The sequence below is a fragment of the Budorcas taxicolor genome, chromosome 17 (assembly GCF_023091745.1).
Source record: "Budorcas taxicolor isolate Tak-1 chromosome 17, Takin1.1, whole genome shotgun sequence".
In the NCBI taxonomy this organism is placed as follows: Eukaryota; Metazoa; Chordata; class Mammalia; order Artiodactyla; family Bovidae; genus Budorcas; species Budorcas taxicolor.
This window is the reverse complement of record NC_068926.1, coordinates 28869278-28887403: the sequence shown is the minus strand read 5'-3', so window position 1 is coordinate 28887403 and position 18126 is coordinate 28869278.

The window sequence follows — 18126 nt, the reverse complement described above, 5'->3', positions numbered from 1 at the left end:
AAGGTGTACCCTGATTTCATGAGAGTACATGGGAATGCCTGTGTGTAGTGGCGGCAGCAGATGACCTCATTCTCATGGAAACACTGTGTATTGCATTGGTAATGTGTTCTACAATCCTCACTCTATTCTCCTTTTCATAAGAACATAAGGGCAATTTCAGTAAATGTATCAGAAGTGGAACATAAAGGGATGTCTAGTTAATGATAGGGGCTGTCCGTGTATGAAGACTAGTAAAATAATCCAATATGAATTTTATATGTTTGAGGGCTGCTGGAGATTAGATCAGTCAGCATAGCATGCTGCTAGTATAAGACATTTGCAATTAATCCTCAAATAAATGTTAAGAAGTAGAAAAGCAAAGATCCAGAATTATCACTCCAAGTCCAATTTAGAGACCATCTGCTATAAAATATACTGAGTTAGACCCCTCAGACCTGGCCAAGAAGTGTGGATAAACCTTTGCAGTGCAGATGCTGTTATTTAACAAAGTCAGTAATGTGAAACATCAGTTTGTTTAGCTTTCTTAAGTGGAAACAGGATAAAACATTTTGCAGAAATGAATGAGTAAGAATGTGGTGATAACCCTTATCAAAACATTTCGAATGACTGCCTAAAATAACACAGCTAGTAAATGGCAGAGAAGTTAAGGCAAATGCAGAAATTGAGTATTACTCAGCTAAAGCCAGTTATGATTTTTCTGAACAACATTTTTTTCTTTTCGCATGAATTAACTGTTTGGATATCTTATCCATCTGGACAGGGACATCCCAGGTGACTGTGTGGTAAAGAATCTGCCTACCAGTGCAGGAGATGCAGGAGATATGGGTTTGATCCCTGGGTCAGGAAGATCCCCTGGAATAGGAAATGGCAACCCACTCAACTATTCTTGCCTGGGAAATCCCATGGACAGAGAGCCTGCCGGGCCACAGTCGATGGGGTCCCCAAAAGTCAGACACGACTGAGTGACCGAGCATACACACACATAACAGTTAGCAATACAGTGCCTATTTTGTGGTGCTTAATTTTTTCAAATCTAGATTGCTTATGTGTTTTTGGTTACTAAGATCCATTTTATTGTTATATAAATTTACCATAGACTATTATTTCATTAATTCCACAAGAATTGATTGAATAAATGCTTAGGATTGGGCTCAGACAGTAAAGAATCTGCCTGCAATGCAGGAGACAGGGGTTCAATCCCTGGATTGGGAAGATCCCTTGAAGAAGAGAATGGCACCCCACTCCAGTATTCTTGCCTGGAGAATTCCATGGACAGAGGAGCCTGGCAGACTACAGTCCATGGGGTCTCAAAGAGTCAGACACCATTGAGTGACTAACACTTTCATGCTTAGGATTGCTGAGATTAAAAAACTGTTTGGGACTTTGTCCCTGTCCTCAAGGAGTCTGTAGCTTAGTAGAGACATTAAAAGTCTTATAAATAAGGAATAGTTCAAGAAAGTACGTGGTTAGTGCCCAGAGTTAGATTTAATAGGTTTGGGGCAGCTTCATATAAACCTGGCAGCTGTAGGTTGGATCCTAAACTGCAAGCCAGTGGTTTGACCTTAGCTAGCTACAGGACTTTTCTCAGATAAATTTTATTTATTTAAAATGGATAATACAATGTTTTGTGAATATCAAATGATATGATATGCAAAAAAGTGCTCTGTAACGCACTTAGTTGCATTCCAGATTACTGTTCAGATTCTGAGAGGGTGAGTTTGCATCTGGTGGAGAGACTTGGCTAAGGAACGTTTAATCAGCAGCCTTGAATGGAGGGCTGAAGTTCAAAAGCTGATGGTAGGGTGGGGATTTCAGCCTACAAGGAAGAAAGCCACACAAAGCAGGAAAGAATGAGATTTCTTTTTCTTTTTTTCTAAAATAAATTTTACTTGTTTCTTTGTTTCTGGCTGTGCTGGACCTTCATTGTTGCGTGCAGGCTTTCTCTAGTTTCGGCTCACGGGCGCTGGAGAGTGGCTCAGTCACTGTGGTCCTTGGGCTTAGTCGCTCCACGGCATTCTTATTTTAATTGAAGTATACTTCCCGTGCAATATTATATAAGTTACAGGCATACAATATAGTGATTGACAATATTAAAGGTTATACTCCATTTACAAAATATTGGCTATGTTCCCCGTGTTATATATCTTACAAACCCAGTAGTTTTTACTTCCTACTCCCACACCCCTAAATTGTCCCTTCCCCTGCCTCTCTCCATTGCTAACCACTAGTTTGTTCTCTGTATCTGTGAGTCTGCTTCTTTTTTTGGTTAAAATCACTATTTTGTTGTATTTTTAAAATTCTACATATAAGTGATATCATACAGTATTTGTCTTTTATGGTCTGACTTATTTCACTTAGCATAATACCCTCCAAGTCCATCCATGTGGCTGCAAATGGCAAAATTTAGTTCTTTTTTTCTTTTTTTGTGGCTGAGTTGTATTCCATCATGTATGTGTATATTACATCTTCTTTATCCATTCATCTGTTGATGGACATTTAGGTTGCTTCCATATTTGGCAACAGTAAATAATGCTTCTATGAACATTGGGGTATGTGTAACTTTTTGAATAAGGGTTTTTTTTTTTTTTTTTTCAGATGTATATACTGAGGAGTGGAATTGCTGGGTCATATAGCAGAGATTTCTTTTTTTTTAATTGTGAAATATATATACACCATAGGGCTTCCCTGGTGGCTCAGTGGGTAAAGAATCTGCTTGCCAATGCAGGAGCCACAGGTTCTATCCCTGGGTTGGGAAGATCCCCTGGAGGAAGGCATAGCAACCCACTCTAGTATTCTTGCCTGGAGAATTCCATGGACAGAGGAGCCTGGTGGGCTACAGTCCATGAGGTTGCAAAGAATTAGACATGACTGAGCAACTAACACTTTCACCTTTTTTATATATATAAGAAATTTGCCATTTTAATATTTAATAATTTTAAAGTGTACATTTCAGTGGCATTAAATATGTTGTCACTGTTGTATATTAATATAAACATATGCATTTTATGTAACTAAGAATGATATTGAATGTGACGTTTTCCATCCTTGTTTTCCTTTTTAAATTTCATTTGGCATTGTTCTATGAGCACATTTCCTTGCTGTCTTAATGAGTTGTAAAGTGTGTTTAAGTAATAGCTGTTGCAAAAAGAGGCAGGGGAATTGGCTCTAATCTCTGCAATAGCATAGACTTGCTCTATAACCTTTACCCAGATGTTCAGCCAATCACAACCTCACTTTTACTGCCTGCAAAATTGGATAATACTTGCTAGCTATTCCCTAGGGGTGCGATGAAGAGCAATGAGGTAATGCCTGGGAATTGCTTTCTCTTCTCGGTAAGAAAGGTGCTATGCATGTAAAGATTGTTCTATCACATTGAGCCCTTGCTGAGCCAAAGATGGAGACAGCGAGGGCGGAACCACTTTCTTCTATTCTTTACCATCAGCCCCCGCATCCTATCTCTGTGAGCTTATGGGCCTCCTTTCTATATGAAGGGCTTATCACATAAACACACAGCTGCATTGTGTTTCTACAGCGACTGAAAATATTTATGGCTTAGAAAGCAGTCATTCTCGATGATTTGATTAGTGTGCTGTGAAGACACAGACAATATCAGGAGCATCCAGTAGCATTTCAGTATTCCAGCTTCATCTGTTCCTCTAGTTTATATTTATCATTGTTCTTTAAATCTTAGGTGACGGCTGCTGCCTTTGCTAACAGTGTTTCTATCTGTGTGGATAAGTGTGACTGTGTGACCTGCTGTCCTTGCCACACTCCCGAACTGTGTCATTTGTCTGCTCATTGCAGGGCTGGCATCTGTTAGTGTATCCATATAATGGAATGGATAAGATGATGGTTTCATGCCCTTCCTCCTATTACAGAATTCCAGGATTATCTATCACATTTGCCCCCAAATCTATACCTATAATGATAGGACTCTCAAGTATTCTAAGAGTGAATTTCTTTGGGGAAGCTGATTCATCATTCATTTTATGAGACCAGGGTATTCTGTCTTCTGCAAACCTCTTTCCACTTTGAATCTGCATATTGCTTAGTTTTCCATGGATGGTAACTGACATTTCTCCGAAGTCTTCATGAAATTAGAAGGCAGTAGATAGAGAACCCTTCTTCTAACGTCTTCTTACATAGAGTGCTTGCAGTTGACAGCGTCTTCAGCATCATTTTGTCATCCTTTAAACAGCCTGTGGTACGGGAATCACATACGTGTATTTTAAAGATGAGGGGGCATAGGCTTGAGGCACCTGAAGACAGGCTGTATGTAAATGGATGAATCTGGATGCTAATCCAGGACTGCCATCCTCTACCCCATGCCAAGAGACAAGAGGCAAATTCTTTTCCAAGCAGGATCATAAGAAATAATAAATCAAAATAAGAATTTAGGATGGCTGTATTTTATTCCAGCACTTTTGTCTTTCCTCTCATCTGTGTGATGTTGGTCAGCAGAGACTCTCCCCTTTGCAGTCTGTATATTGTACAGCATCCGAAACAGCACTCTGGACAGTCGGCAAAGGCCTGAGGTCTTATTCTGTTCTCCAGATCAAACAATTAACTGTTTGTTTTTTCCACAGAGGCATTTAAAAATCCTACACATCTGGACAATGCCTCGAGCATCTAGAGAGATCTGCCCGAGTATCAAGAATATTTCAAAGAGCATTTCTGAATAGCAGTCTTTACATTTTATTTCTATTACACTTCATCTGTGCATTTTGAAATGCATTCCCAGCACAGTTGCATTCATCCTACTGCCTCTGATATGAGGAAGGGAGCACACCTTTTATCTCCATTTCACAGATGTGCAGACTGAGTGGCAGGCTGTGGGGAGAGAGCCTCTTGGGCATTCTGACTTATGGAGTCTAATAATGAGACCCCGGGTCCTCCTGTGCCCTCTTGCTCCATGTTATTTCCAATTTGCTTTCTCATCTTGAGAGAGCATTTTCATCTTTTATTTTTGGATGATAGTTTCAAGTTTCATTTGCACCACCAGACCTGTAAATTCTTTTGTTCTGTAGAAGGCCAGGTCAGGATGACATCTCTTTCTTTCGTTTGCAGGGGAGGGGGCATCTGATAGATAGGAAGATCTGCACCAAAAATGAATCATTTTCCTTGCTTTTAACTCTGCTTAGTTTATCATATGCCAAAGGCTTAGATTTAAAAGAACTGCAATAATATCTACAGTACTGCCATTTAAAAAATGTAATACAATACCCAACTTTTTTATCTTCTAGTATTGCTTATAAACACAGAAATATAGATAAATCAATCTTAGAAAATTTATTGCAAATCAAAAAATATATTCAGCAAGTTTTTTTTTTTAAACTCTATAGGTGAAACTAAGAATGACTTTCCATTTTCCATGTGCAGAGCTATTGGTAATTTATATTACAAAGTAGTTCTTGCTGGCCATAATGTTATAGAATGTGGTTTTTGTCTATTTTGATTTTTGAAAAGTAAAGAATAGCATAACAGGAACTATGTGGCATGCTTGATGACCCAATCAGCAGAGACAGATCCCATCTGCTAGATCTCTGCCATGCTCAGTAAGTGTGCATTTGCAGGGGCGGATGAATGAATGAGTGAATGAGTGTATAAACCGAGTTGGACAAAGAAAGTTAGTAGAAATCAACTGGATATTAGAGGGCAATTCATGCAATACTTGTTTGGAGATCAACAGAGATAGCCACTGGTGCTGCTGCTGCTAAGTTGCTTCAGTCGTGTCTGACTCTGTGCGACCCCATAGACGGCAGCCCATCAGGCTCTGCCATCCCTGGGATTCTCCAGGCAAGAACACTGGAGTGGGTTGCCATTTCCTTCTCCAGTGCATGAAAGGAAAAGTGAAAGGGAAGTCGCTCAGTTGTGCCCGACTCTTAGCGACCCCATGGATTACAGCCTACCATGCTCCTTCGTCCATGGGATTTTCCAGGCAAGAGTACTGGAGTGGGGTGCCATTGCTTTCTCCAGAGACAGCCACTAAGACTATGTTAACTGACCTCAGGAAAGTCAGGTGGGAAAAACTATAAACTAAGAAACGATGTTTAAGAATAAATTTCCAGTGAGAGAAAAAAACCAAGAGAAACTTCTAAAGCATTGAACCCAGCAGGCCAGGCACAGCTCCCCTATATTCTTTTATGTAAGGATCCAAAAATGCGTTGCCTGTCTGTTCTGTGCGGGACAGTGCTAGTGGCTGAGTCCTCAGACGTCAGTCCAGTTGTGGTTCCTGTCTAGTGTTGAAAGCGCAAATGTCAGTTGCTCAGTCGTCTGACTCTTTGCTGCTCCACAGACTGTAGCCTGCTTGGCTCCTCAGTCCATGAGATTCTCCAGGCAAGAATACTGGAGTGGGTTGCCATTCCCTTCTCCGGGGGATCTTCCCGACCCAGGGATTGAACCCAGGTGTCCACATTGCAGGCAGATTCTTTACTGTCTGAGCCACCAGGGAAGCCCTATGGTTCCTGTCTAAGTTCAATCCAAATAGGGGACACAGACTGGGAATCTATTGATATCAATGTCATATTATTAATTTGCAATTGTAGGCAGTTGACCATGAGGAATGTTGATAGAATCCTTATATCCATCAGCTTTTACCTTCACTGCCATGCTAGTCCTTTATAAACAAGACAACTGAGGCCCCGAGAAGCCAAGTAAGGTGTCCAAGATTACCCAGCTAATGAGTGCATCAAACCTGGTTCTGTGGGGCTTCAAAGCTCATACTGCTCCTGCAACTTTGCCACCTGGAGTCTCCAGGTATCAGGAGAAATTCCACTGGGCAGGTATGGAGCAGGAAGAGGGAGTTCTCCACAGCAGGAACAGCACCTCAGAGTGGGGGAGGCACCTAAGAGCATGGGATACAGGGGGATATGAGCACCTGCGTGGATGAGAAGACGGAGGCTGTACTGTGTGCTCAGATGTCTGAAAAGCACCCTAATCTATAAAAGGATAAATGTCCCTTCCAACCTTGAGGCTTTAAAATAGTTAAGAAATTATCACTGGCCTCAAGGGGCATATTAAATCCGTCATTAATTTCCAAAATATTATTAAGCACTTACTATTTTCTAGGCTCTATTCTAGGCGTTACCGCAGGTGATATAGCAGTAAGAACACAGAGAAAGTTCATGCCCTTGTGGAGCTTACATATAGAGGGAAAGAGATGCCAAACAAAGGGAGAAACAAAGGAAAGGAACAAAAGGCAGGAAACTAAGAAAGGAACAATGGTGACTAGTGATCATTGTGATGGCTGGTGCCTAGTCACTGAGTTGTGCTTAGTCACTAGGTCATGTCTGACTCTGCAATGCTATGGACTATAGCCCACCAGGTTAGTCCATGGGATTCTCTAGGCAAGAATACTGGAGTGGGTTGCCATTCCTCCTCCAGGAGATCTGCCCAGTGTAATGATCAAAACTGTGTCTCCTGCTTTACAGGGAGATTCTTTACCACTGGAGTCACCTGGTAGCCAAAGCATAGAGATGATCACTATGAAGCAAAAAGGAGAGAAAGAGAACACAAATGGCTGGTGTGGGTTACATTTGAAAGTCATAGAAGCCCTCTACAGTAAGTTGATATTTAGCAATATTATGTAATAGAGGAAATCAGACATATATATATATATATATATATATATAATATATATATAAGCAACCACAGAATAAGAAGTATTTGATAAATACTAATAAATACTGCAAAGGACATGATAGTATTTAGCTAAGGAAATTAACATTTACTGAGTATGCTTATATTTTGGACAACAGGCATTACCTGCACCAATTTTACAGATGGAAAAAACAGAGATTCAGAGAAGTGAGATAACTTTTCTAATAGCACACAGCCTGGATTCAAACTCAGATTTGTCTGAATCCAAAACCTGTGCTCTATTCCACCGTAAGAGTCTTCTTCTTCTGGGATGAAGGCAGAAAGCTTAAAGGAGGATTTCTTGGGAGAGAGGGTGGGCTTCAAAGGAAAGGTGGGATTTTGATATTGGAACGTTTGAAATGTGAATAGCAACGGAACAGCCAAGGCAAAAGACAGCAGAAGGGAAAGATGCAGGCTTTGCGTTAAGGCGAGTAGGTTGAAGCCCAGACTAAGAGGGACCCAGAGGGAGAGAGAAAGCTAGAGCTAGGAACAGATTTCAGAACAGAACAGAAATAGAGTCTCCCCTTTATTTGGCAGGCATTGCAAGCAATTGAAGCTGTTCCCCAGGAGATTCTGCTTATCCATAGGAAGGGTAAACCCTTTTCGGGGGGCTCCTGTAGTCCTCTATTTCTCTGATTATTTTTATCAAACTCACCAGATGGGGTAGCTTATTGTTGGTGAGTATTATCCACACTCACCTCATGATTGCTTCTAGTGTTAACTGGATGCAATATTACATTGAGGCAAGGTACTTGGATAGATAGCTTTGCGCGAAAAAGCTTCAGGTGGGCCAGTGGTCCGTTGATTCCTTGAGAAACAGCGTTGTCCCAGACGTCACATTGCCAGGTGGATGTACTGCCTTGGATGAACTTCATCTGGCTGACCCAGCCCCCAACAAGTTGACGAGATGCTGACAGGACGAGAAGGCAGAGGCTAGAGGTGCTGGCATTACAGGGAGCAGTCAGGGAGATGTTATTCAAGAGACAAGAAAGAGCACAACTGAATTCACCTTTGCTCCCAGTTGGAGAGCAGATTGTATTCTTTACAGCAGTATGATGACTCCAGCCCCCTGCAGTGGAAGGAAAATAGGCTGGGGTGAGCTCTTTAAGGAAGAGCTCAGTGGTATCATGAGAAACCGGTATGTGCTGCTGCCATGCTATTCAGGGTCAGACTTCTAGAGTGTCCTTCAGGCATTTTGGTGGCCTATTATATAATCTGCCCTTTTTAATGCTTCCTTCTATATTATCCCCCTGTGCTTTGTATATCCCCGTCTCTGTGTATCAAGCTGCTTTGTGCCAAAGGTGACAGCCAAAATGTCCTTCAAAATCATCTTTCAGTTTAATTTTTCATTCAGAGACATAGTTTTACAATCAATACCAATGCAAGGGTTCAATGGGCTTTGGAGATCAATCCATTAACTCGAAATTGTTTGCACATTTTTGTATTTATATCCATTTTTCAGGGGAGTAGTCATGAAATGTTAAAAAATTCCATTACCCTGTTAAGATCAAAACCCCTTTATTTTTCTTGAAATTGCCTTTTTTTCCCTCCCTCCCTCCATTCCTTCCTTCCCTTCTTCACTATCTCCTTTCTACTTTCTCTTCAACTTGTTAGCCAACTTGCCAATTACTTTCTAGCAAACTTCTCAATTTTCTTTATTTCTTTTCTTACTTAATTTTGCAACCTTTCTTTTTCTCCATGTAGTATAAAATTGAAAGATTGGGAAACAATGAAGGCAGGAGAGTGGAAAGAATTAGATTAAGTAAGTAAAAGTCATAGGAAGTCAGACAGTGTAGGTTGGATTTGGGCACCAAAGTATTGGTTATCACTTTTTTCTTCCTGTATTTTTCATCCTTCAGTTCAGTTCAGTTCAGTTCAGTCGCTCAGTCATGTCCGACTCTTTGCGACCCCATGAATTGCAGCATGCCAGGCCTCCCTGTCTATCACCAACTCCCGGAGTTCACTCAGACTTGCGTCCATCGAGTCAGTGATGCCATCCAGCCATCTCATCCTCTGTTGTCCCCTTCTCCTGCCCTCAATCCCTCCCAGCATCAGAGTCTTTTCCAGTGAGTCAACTCCTCACATGAGGTGGCCAAAGTACGGGAGTTTCAGCTTTAGCATCATTCCTTCCTGGAGAAGGAAATGGCAACCCACTCCAGTATTCTTGCCTGGAAAATCCCATGGACGGAGGAGCCTGGTTGGCTACTGTCCATGGGGTTGCAAAGAGTCGGACACGACTGAGCAACTTCACTATCTATCTATCTATCTATCTATCTATCATTCCTTCCAAAGAAATCCCAGGGCTGATCTCCTTCAGAATGGACTGGTTGGATCTCCTTGCAGTCCAAGGGACTCTCAAGAGTCTTCTCCAACACCACAGTTCAAAAGCATCAATTCTTCTGTGCTCAGCCTTCTTCACAGTCCAACTCTCACATCCATACATGACCACTGGAAAAACCATAGCCTTGACTAGATGGAGCTTACCTCTTGGTAAAAGTGCTATAGCATCTGCCAAAAAAAAAAAAAAAAAAAAGAAAGAAAAGAAACAAAACAACAACGGCAACAACAACAAAAGACCAGGAAGAAAGAATAAAGGAAGAGGCGATCAGAAGAGCTAACGAAGACCTAGCCTCTGCTCCATACAAAGTTAGCAAAGGATAAAAGGACACCTATGCTAAATTTATGAATTAGGGTTAGAAATGGAAAGTTTTCTTATTTATAAGGGTTAAGATTTAAGAGTTCAAGTGGGTCAAAACAAAAATGTTTAGAATAGATCTGAAGCAACCAATGAATAGGAGCAGAAATGAAGTATAATGAAGACAGATTAGGAAAATGGACTTTAGTTATTTGAGTTAAATGTATCACAGTATATTACTCTAATAAAATATCCATAAAATCAGATTTCTTTAGAACTGTTCTCTAATTTCATGGAATATCAGGAATTGCAGTGTGTTTCTCTCTTTGCAAGATCTGGGCACATTTTAGTATTATTGTAAACTTGAAAATTGGAATTTGTGTACTAAGTTAGCACTATAATAATGGAGAAAGGAAAAGAAAACTAGTTAGGATTAAATAGACCTGGTTTTGAATCCTGGCTTCGACAGCTACTATTGATTTTTACTTAAGAACAATTTACTTAAACTTTATGGACCTTAACTCCTTCATATATGAAATAGGATTAATAACATTTAATCCATAAAGTTAGGGTGAAATTGAAATCAAATGATTAGTTCATATCATAAAATAGACTTTTAAGAAATGTTTGCTCACACCACAGAGACAGATTTGAAGCAAAACATTTTAAAATTTGTAAGCTGTCTTTCATATAATTTAGTGTTTTTCCCAATAAGTCAAGAATTTTGACCTCATCCATGTGTTTTAATACAAATCATATGTTGTAGTTGGTTATATTTTTCTTTCTCATTCAGAAAGTAAGTGATTTCAGGCTATCTCTCTGCTGCTTTACTGTAATATTTAACTTTTACTCCTCTTTCAATTACCAAAGAAAAAACAGTCACAGAATCACAAACTGTCCACTCTGGTGCAATTTCTAGTTTTACTCATCCTCCTGCTTGCCACATAGTGAGGGTTCAAAATATATTTACTGTTATTATTGCTGTTGTTACTCTATTTTCCCATGCAGCGAAAAGCAGGAAGATAAGAAATAGCTAAGAAATGCTGCTGCTGCTAAGTCACTTCCAACTCTGTTTGACCCCAGAGACGGCAGCCCACCAGGCTCCCCCGTCCCTGGGATTCTCCAGGCAAGAACACTGGAGTGGGTTGCCATTTCCTCCTCCAGTGCATGAAAGTGAAAAGTGAAAGTGAAGTCGCTCAGTCATGTCCGACTCCCAGCGACCCCATGGACTGCAGCCCACTATGCTCCTCCATCCATGGATTTTCCAGGCAAGAGTACGGGAGTGGGTTGCCATTGCCTTGAGGAGCTCTTGAAGGGTTTATGCTTTTCCTCTAATTAGAATAAAGTATTTCTACTGGTGCTTAAATGGAGGAATAAAAGTACCCCTCCCTTTTCTCTCTGATATGGGTTACTTTTTTATGCAGTAGACTGTTCACTCATTCAACACTTCACACTTGGTTACCCTTAGCTGGACCCCTACACACACTTTAAAAGGAGCTTTAGATAATAGCTTTTATTAAAGATGCTTCAATCGTACTTTTCTTAAAGGACCATTATCCATTAAACAGAAAAAAATATTGTGAACAAAAATTTAAATAAAAAGCTCTGAAGAGAGGTTTTAACTTTCTTATTATAAATAGCTATAGAATGTGTGTGGATTTAAATGCCCAAGTGTCTCAGGAATTACTTAAGACAATTCGAATGATGGGACAGTTCTGAAGGAACAGCACTTCTGTCGAGAGTGACTTCAGGAGACATACACTGGGCTGATTGGCCTATCAACCACAGCCAATCCAGAGACATCGGTATCAGAGGCTGTGTGATGCAGACTCATCCAGCCTTTCCCCCTGCCCTCTGTTTCTTTCATATTTCTTTCGACACTGTGGACTCTTCTTTGTCTGAACCCTACTCAGATAATGAGAACCTGAAAGAAGAACATTCAAGAATGTTGGCGACTTCTCTTTTCTTGGTTTTAGCCTTTGTTTATAATTGTAGATTTGAAAAAGGGTAACATTTTCTTTTCCGTTGTACCATTTGTCAGTGGAAATACTTTCCATAGTGTTGCATACTAATCAGATCTGTAGTAGTAATTTTTATCATTTTAAGGAGTTAATCTAGCTTGCCTAACTCAATATTCAAACTTCATTATAGTTTCTTTTGTTTTTCTCAAGAATGGAGACATAATATCTCCCAAATACTACTAATGTTTTCTCTCACTTGACCCTCTGTGTGGAATTATATCCAGCATTACAATTTTCTGTTCCTAAATATTTGGAAAAGTAAAAAATTAGTTCCTCATTGTGCTTTTGGGGAAAACAATTTGAGAATGATGGCCCATCAAAGGTTCAGTGTATTTCTCTTACATATTTCACTTTAAATTTTTTTAGACTTTCTAAAAATTGAATTCCTCAAGGCACTTTTCAGTCCATAATTCCAGACTACTCAAGTCATTGTTAGTTTTATTGTTTTCCTACCTTATATTGACTAAATTTCTCCACTTTGTATCATCAGCACATTTCATCACCTTACTGTATTTTCCCTTTTTTAGGTCAGCAAAGTAACTAAAATCAATACTAACACTGATCCTTATCACACGTCACAAGTCACTTCCCTCCATTTGGTATTGCTGCCTCCCATAGACACCTTTGGCTTCAATATCCTACTCAGGTCATTATCCACTTCAGCAGCTTGTTTCTTCTCATTCACAGTGTGTATTCTCTCAGTACACATCTCTCAGAGGAGAGCAGGCTTCCTTTTAAAGAGACTCTCATGTCTAGAATCAGAGATCCTTTTAAATAGGATACATGTACTTTTGAGAAAGCAGTGGCATGTTACTTCTTAAGGAAGTAAAAATTCAATTACACTTCAGATGGACAGTGATTAACTATTGGACAAAATTCAGGCACGGGAGACAGATTACATAGATACCAGTCTATCCCTGATTCACCTTTGCCACTGGTGATTCCAGATAAGCCACTTAAATGCTTAATTTTGACTTTATATTGGAATCTCTGTTGCTACTAGTGAATGCATTACATAGCTTTGAAATATCAGTGCAATAATAATGCATTGAGACCATCATCTCTAAAGAGGTATTTAACCTCAGATATGCAGATGACAGCATCCTTATGGTAGAAAGTGAAGAGGAACTAAACAGCCTCTTGATGAAAGTGAAAGAGGAGAGTGAAAAAGTTGGCTTGAAGCTCAACATTCAGAAAACAAAGATCATGGCATCTGGTCTCATCACTTCATGGCAAATAGATGGGGAAACAGTGGAAACAGTGTCTGACTTTATTTTTTTGGGCTCCAAAATCACTGCAGATGGTGACTGCAGCCATGAAATTAAAAGATGCTTACTCCTTGGACAGAAAGTTATGACCAACCTAGATAGCATATTCAAAAGCAGAGATATTTTTTTGCCAACCAAGGTCCGTCTAGTCAAGACTATGGTTTTTCCACTAGTCATGTATGGATGTGAGAGTTGGACTGTGAAGAAAGCTGAGTGCCAAAGAATTGATGCTTTTGAACTGTGGTGTTGGAGAAGACTCTTGAGCATCCTTTGGATTGCAAGGACATCCAACCAGTCCATTCTGAAGGAGATCAACCCTGGGATTTCTTTCGAGGGAATGATGCTAAAGCTGAAAGTCCAGTACTTTGGCCACCTCATGTGAAGAGTTGACTCACTGGAAAAGATTCTGATTCTGGGAGGGATTGGGGGCAGGAGGAGAAGGGGACGACAGAGGATGAGATGGCTGGATGGCATCACTGACTCGATGGACGTGAGTCTGAGTGAACTCTGGGAGTTGGTGATGGACAGGGAGGCCTGGCGTGCTGCAATTCATGGGGTCGCAAAGAGTCGGACATGACTGAGCGATTGAACTGAACTGAACTGAACTGAAAAACGTATTTAAGTGAGAAAGGAGTGCTGAATTCCTCCTGTAGAAAAGGGATTTCACAAACTCTATCATAAAATATTACTAGGGTCTAACATCCTGGAAAAGCTTGACCATCGAATTTAGACCCGGAAATTTTATAGTAACAATTCTGATGCTGATTCAAGAGGCCAGTTAATTCTCTCACAGGTTATAATTAATGAACAAAAACTTAAAAGAAGTTGCTTATATCACTTTTTTCATATCTCTGTAAATATTTCTAAAGGGTTAAAGAATAAAAAGTCCAAGAGTTTCCAAGGGACCTACTACCATGTCACTGATTATATTGTGAATTTTCAATATTAGGCATATACTCTGTGTTCTAGATTTCATGATTTTAAATCCAGCCTATTTTCTTGTGATGTTTTGAGCTTTGTTTATGATCTGCACAACCTGGCTCACTGTATTTGCCATAAAGAACAATGTCCTTTGTGCAAAATTATATCATGTCTGTAAATCGCCACTTTGCTCTGATTTCATTAAAATCAAAATATTGGATAACTAATTACTTCTGTATTTTAAAAAAAACACAGTGGTCACAATTTCAGCTTGAAATCATTTAGTTAATAGATAACTTTGTAGCATGTGTACAGTACTGGCTGCATCAGATTCCTTGGATTAATTCTGATGAATAAGAGGCCATCACATGAATCTTGAAGGCAATGAATTAGAAACACAAAAACAGAACAAGTAACTGAAGGAAAAAAGGTAAAAGTTATGCAACTTGTGGACACAGCATGCTGCATTTCCTGTCTTTGGGGATTGGGATCTGTCTACCTCTCATCATTTTAGCTGTTGTTTTAATGAATGTCAAATTACCACAGTCTCCTAAGATTTCAGTTACGAAGACCTTCTGATGAGTCTTTTACCTTGTTTCCTTTCAATGCAGCAGGAATTATAATGAAGAAATTAAATCATTCTTTATAGACAATAGGAATACAGTCCCAAAAGCTTTTATGATTTGATGTCCTCTTGGCAACAGCTTTAACTGAGTTTCAGGCTTATATTTAATATTTTGGAAGATTGCCTTTTCAAGATAAAAATAAGTTTCTGAAATAACGATGTCCTCAAAGTGAATACAAATCCTCATATCTTTGTGTTAGTAATTTATTACTCAATCCCATAGAAATACCAAGGCACAACGATTCCTTTGTTTACAATTAAGAAAAAGGTAAAAGATACTTTATTTTTACATAAAAATTTTCACTGAGTGTCTATGATGTTGCAGGGATTGTGGTAAGTGCCAATATATAATTGAACAGGACAAATATGCCTGCTTTTATAAAGCCTGTGTTATAGTGGAGGATTCAGGAGTTTAAACAGGCAATTGTATAACATAGTGACAAAAGCTGTGATGGGGAATTCTACCTAATTATGCCTAATGAAGTATAATTCCCTATTCCCTATCACATGGGAGTACCAAGGAAGGGTACAATTCACCTTAGATTTGGGATTCAAGGAGGACTTCCTGTATGAGGTGACAGATAATCTGAAATTTGAGGAAGACTAAGAGGAAAGCAGTGCTCTAGCAATAAATTGTAGAGAGGTTTGAGAGTGTGCATGGATCAGAAATAGTTTGATTCACTGACTGAATGATGGTGTTAGTGGTAATGATGTTAATCATAGAGAAATTGGAGGCTAGAGAGATTGGCAAGATCTACACATGCTCTAAGATGTGTTAAACTGAAACTGAAACTTAGTCACTCAGTCATGTCCAACTCTTTGCAACCCCATGAACTGTAGCCTGCCAGGCTCCTCTGTCCTTGGGATTTCCCAGGGAGTAATACTGGAGTGCGTTGCCGTTTCCTTCTCCATGGGGTCTTCCTGACCCAGGGATTGAACATGGGTCTCCTGCACTGCAGGCAGATTCTTTACTGTCTGAGCCACCAGGGAAGGCTAAGATGTGTTCAGTTCAGTTCAGTCACTCAGTCGTGTCCGACTCTTTGTGACCCCATGAATCGCAGCACGCCAGGCCTCCCTGTCCATCACCAACTAGTGGAGTTTACTCAAACTTATGTCCATTGAGTCAGTGATGCCAACCAGCAATCTCATCCTCTGTTGTCCCCTTCTCTTCCTGATCCCAATCCCTCCCAGCATCAGAGTCTTTTCCAGTGAGTCAACTCTTCGCACGAGGTGGCCAAAGTATTGGAGTTTCAGCTTTAGCGTCAGTCCTTCCAATGAACACCCAGGACTGATCTCCTTTAGAATGGACTGATTGGATCTCCTTACAGTCCAAGGGATGCTCAAGAGTCATCTCCAGCACCACAGTTAAAAGCATCAATTCTTCGGCGCTCAGCTTTCTTCACAGTCCAACTCTCACATCCATACATGACCACTGGAAAAACCATAGCCTTGACTAGACAGACCTTTGCTGGCAAAGTAATGTCTCTGCTTTTAGGGAGACTGGAGTTTATCCTGATGCAAGGGACTGATAAGTTTAAAGGGGAAAATGGCATAATTAGATTTATTTTGGGAAGATCAGTCAAATCACTGAGCAATATCTAGCAAGAAACTGAGTTTTCAGTATCTCTAAATATATGGGACATAATACATGTATAGATTTATGTTTATATTCAATATAAATGTGCTTCTATTTTTAGCAGTAGCATTCTAGATTCTTTGACAGAACTTCTGACTAAAAGGGCTTCCCTGGTGGTGCAGAGGTTAAAGCCTCTGCCTGTAATGTGGGAGACCTGGGTTCGATCCCTGGGTCAGGAAGATCCCCTGGAGAAGGAAATGGCAACCCACTCCAGAATTCTTGCCTGGAGAACCCCATGGACAGAGGAGCTTGCTGGGCTACAGTCCATGGGTAGCAAAGAGTCGGAGACGACTGAGCGACTTCACCTTCACCTTCTGACTGAAAACAACGGAAAATCTTCCACATTGTTTTATCATTGATATTCTGGCAAGGAATTAAATTCTCAGAGGCCAAAACCTAAGCATAAGTGAGAACTCAGGCAGATAACTGGAACCCTGAGGTCAACTTCCCACCTGAAAATATCTGCCAAATCCAAGTGACCAGATCTTTAATTTTTATGTCTCCACAGTATATGGAAAATGGGAGAAATAGCCCAGGGACTGCTAAGTATGTGTGTGTGTTAATCGCTCAGTTGTGTCTCACTCTTTGTGACCCCACCAACTGTAGCCTGCCAGGCTTCTCTGTCCATGGAATTCTCCAGGCAAGAATACTGGAGTGGACTGCCATTCCCTTCTCCAGAGGATCTTCCCCACCCAGGGACTGAACCCTGGTCTCCTGCATTGCAGGCAGATTCTTTACTGTTTGAGCTAAGTATGGGGGTTTTAAAAAGATAGTCCATATAAAAATTGGACCCCCCTGAACCCCTGTACCCTCAGGATAAGGATGAAATAAAAATTCAGAATAATACTCCTTGCCTTGACACTCTTAACCATAGCAAAGGAAATCTCTCAAAGTTTGACAATGATTTGAAGGAAAAAAGATCTCTTTGGATTTTCGAGCCACAGGACAGTTCTAAGGTAGTTTTGAAATCCTTTGAGTTCAGTATGTTTTAGGGATATGGAAGAAACAAATACAAATCCTCTCTGGAGGAATCCACCTTCAATTCAGTTCTCAAATAATTCCCATGAATGTTCTAAGGAATATGGATTTATAGCCCAAATTCCAAAACACAAAAGAAACAAAACAGGAAAGTGGGGACTATTGGAAATAGAAGATGGTTGTATCAAGTTAGAAAAGCCTTCAGATACTGAAGATATTAGAGACAGAATAGAAAATAAGCATGGTTACTCAGTTTTATTTATTTATTTTTTTAGGTGGATTCTTTTTTTTTTAAATTTTTTTTATTTTTTATTTTTTATTTTTTTTTAATTTTAAAATCTTTAATTCTTACATGTGTTCCCAAACATGAACCCCCCTCCCACCTCCCTCCCCATAGCATCTCT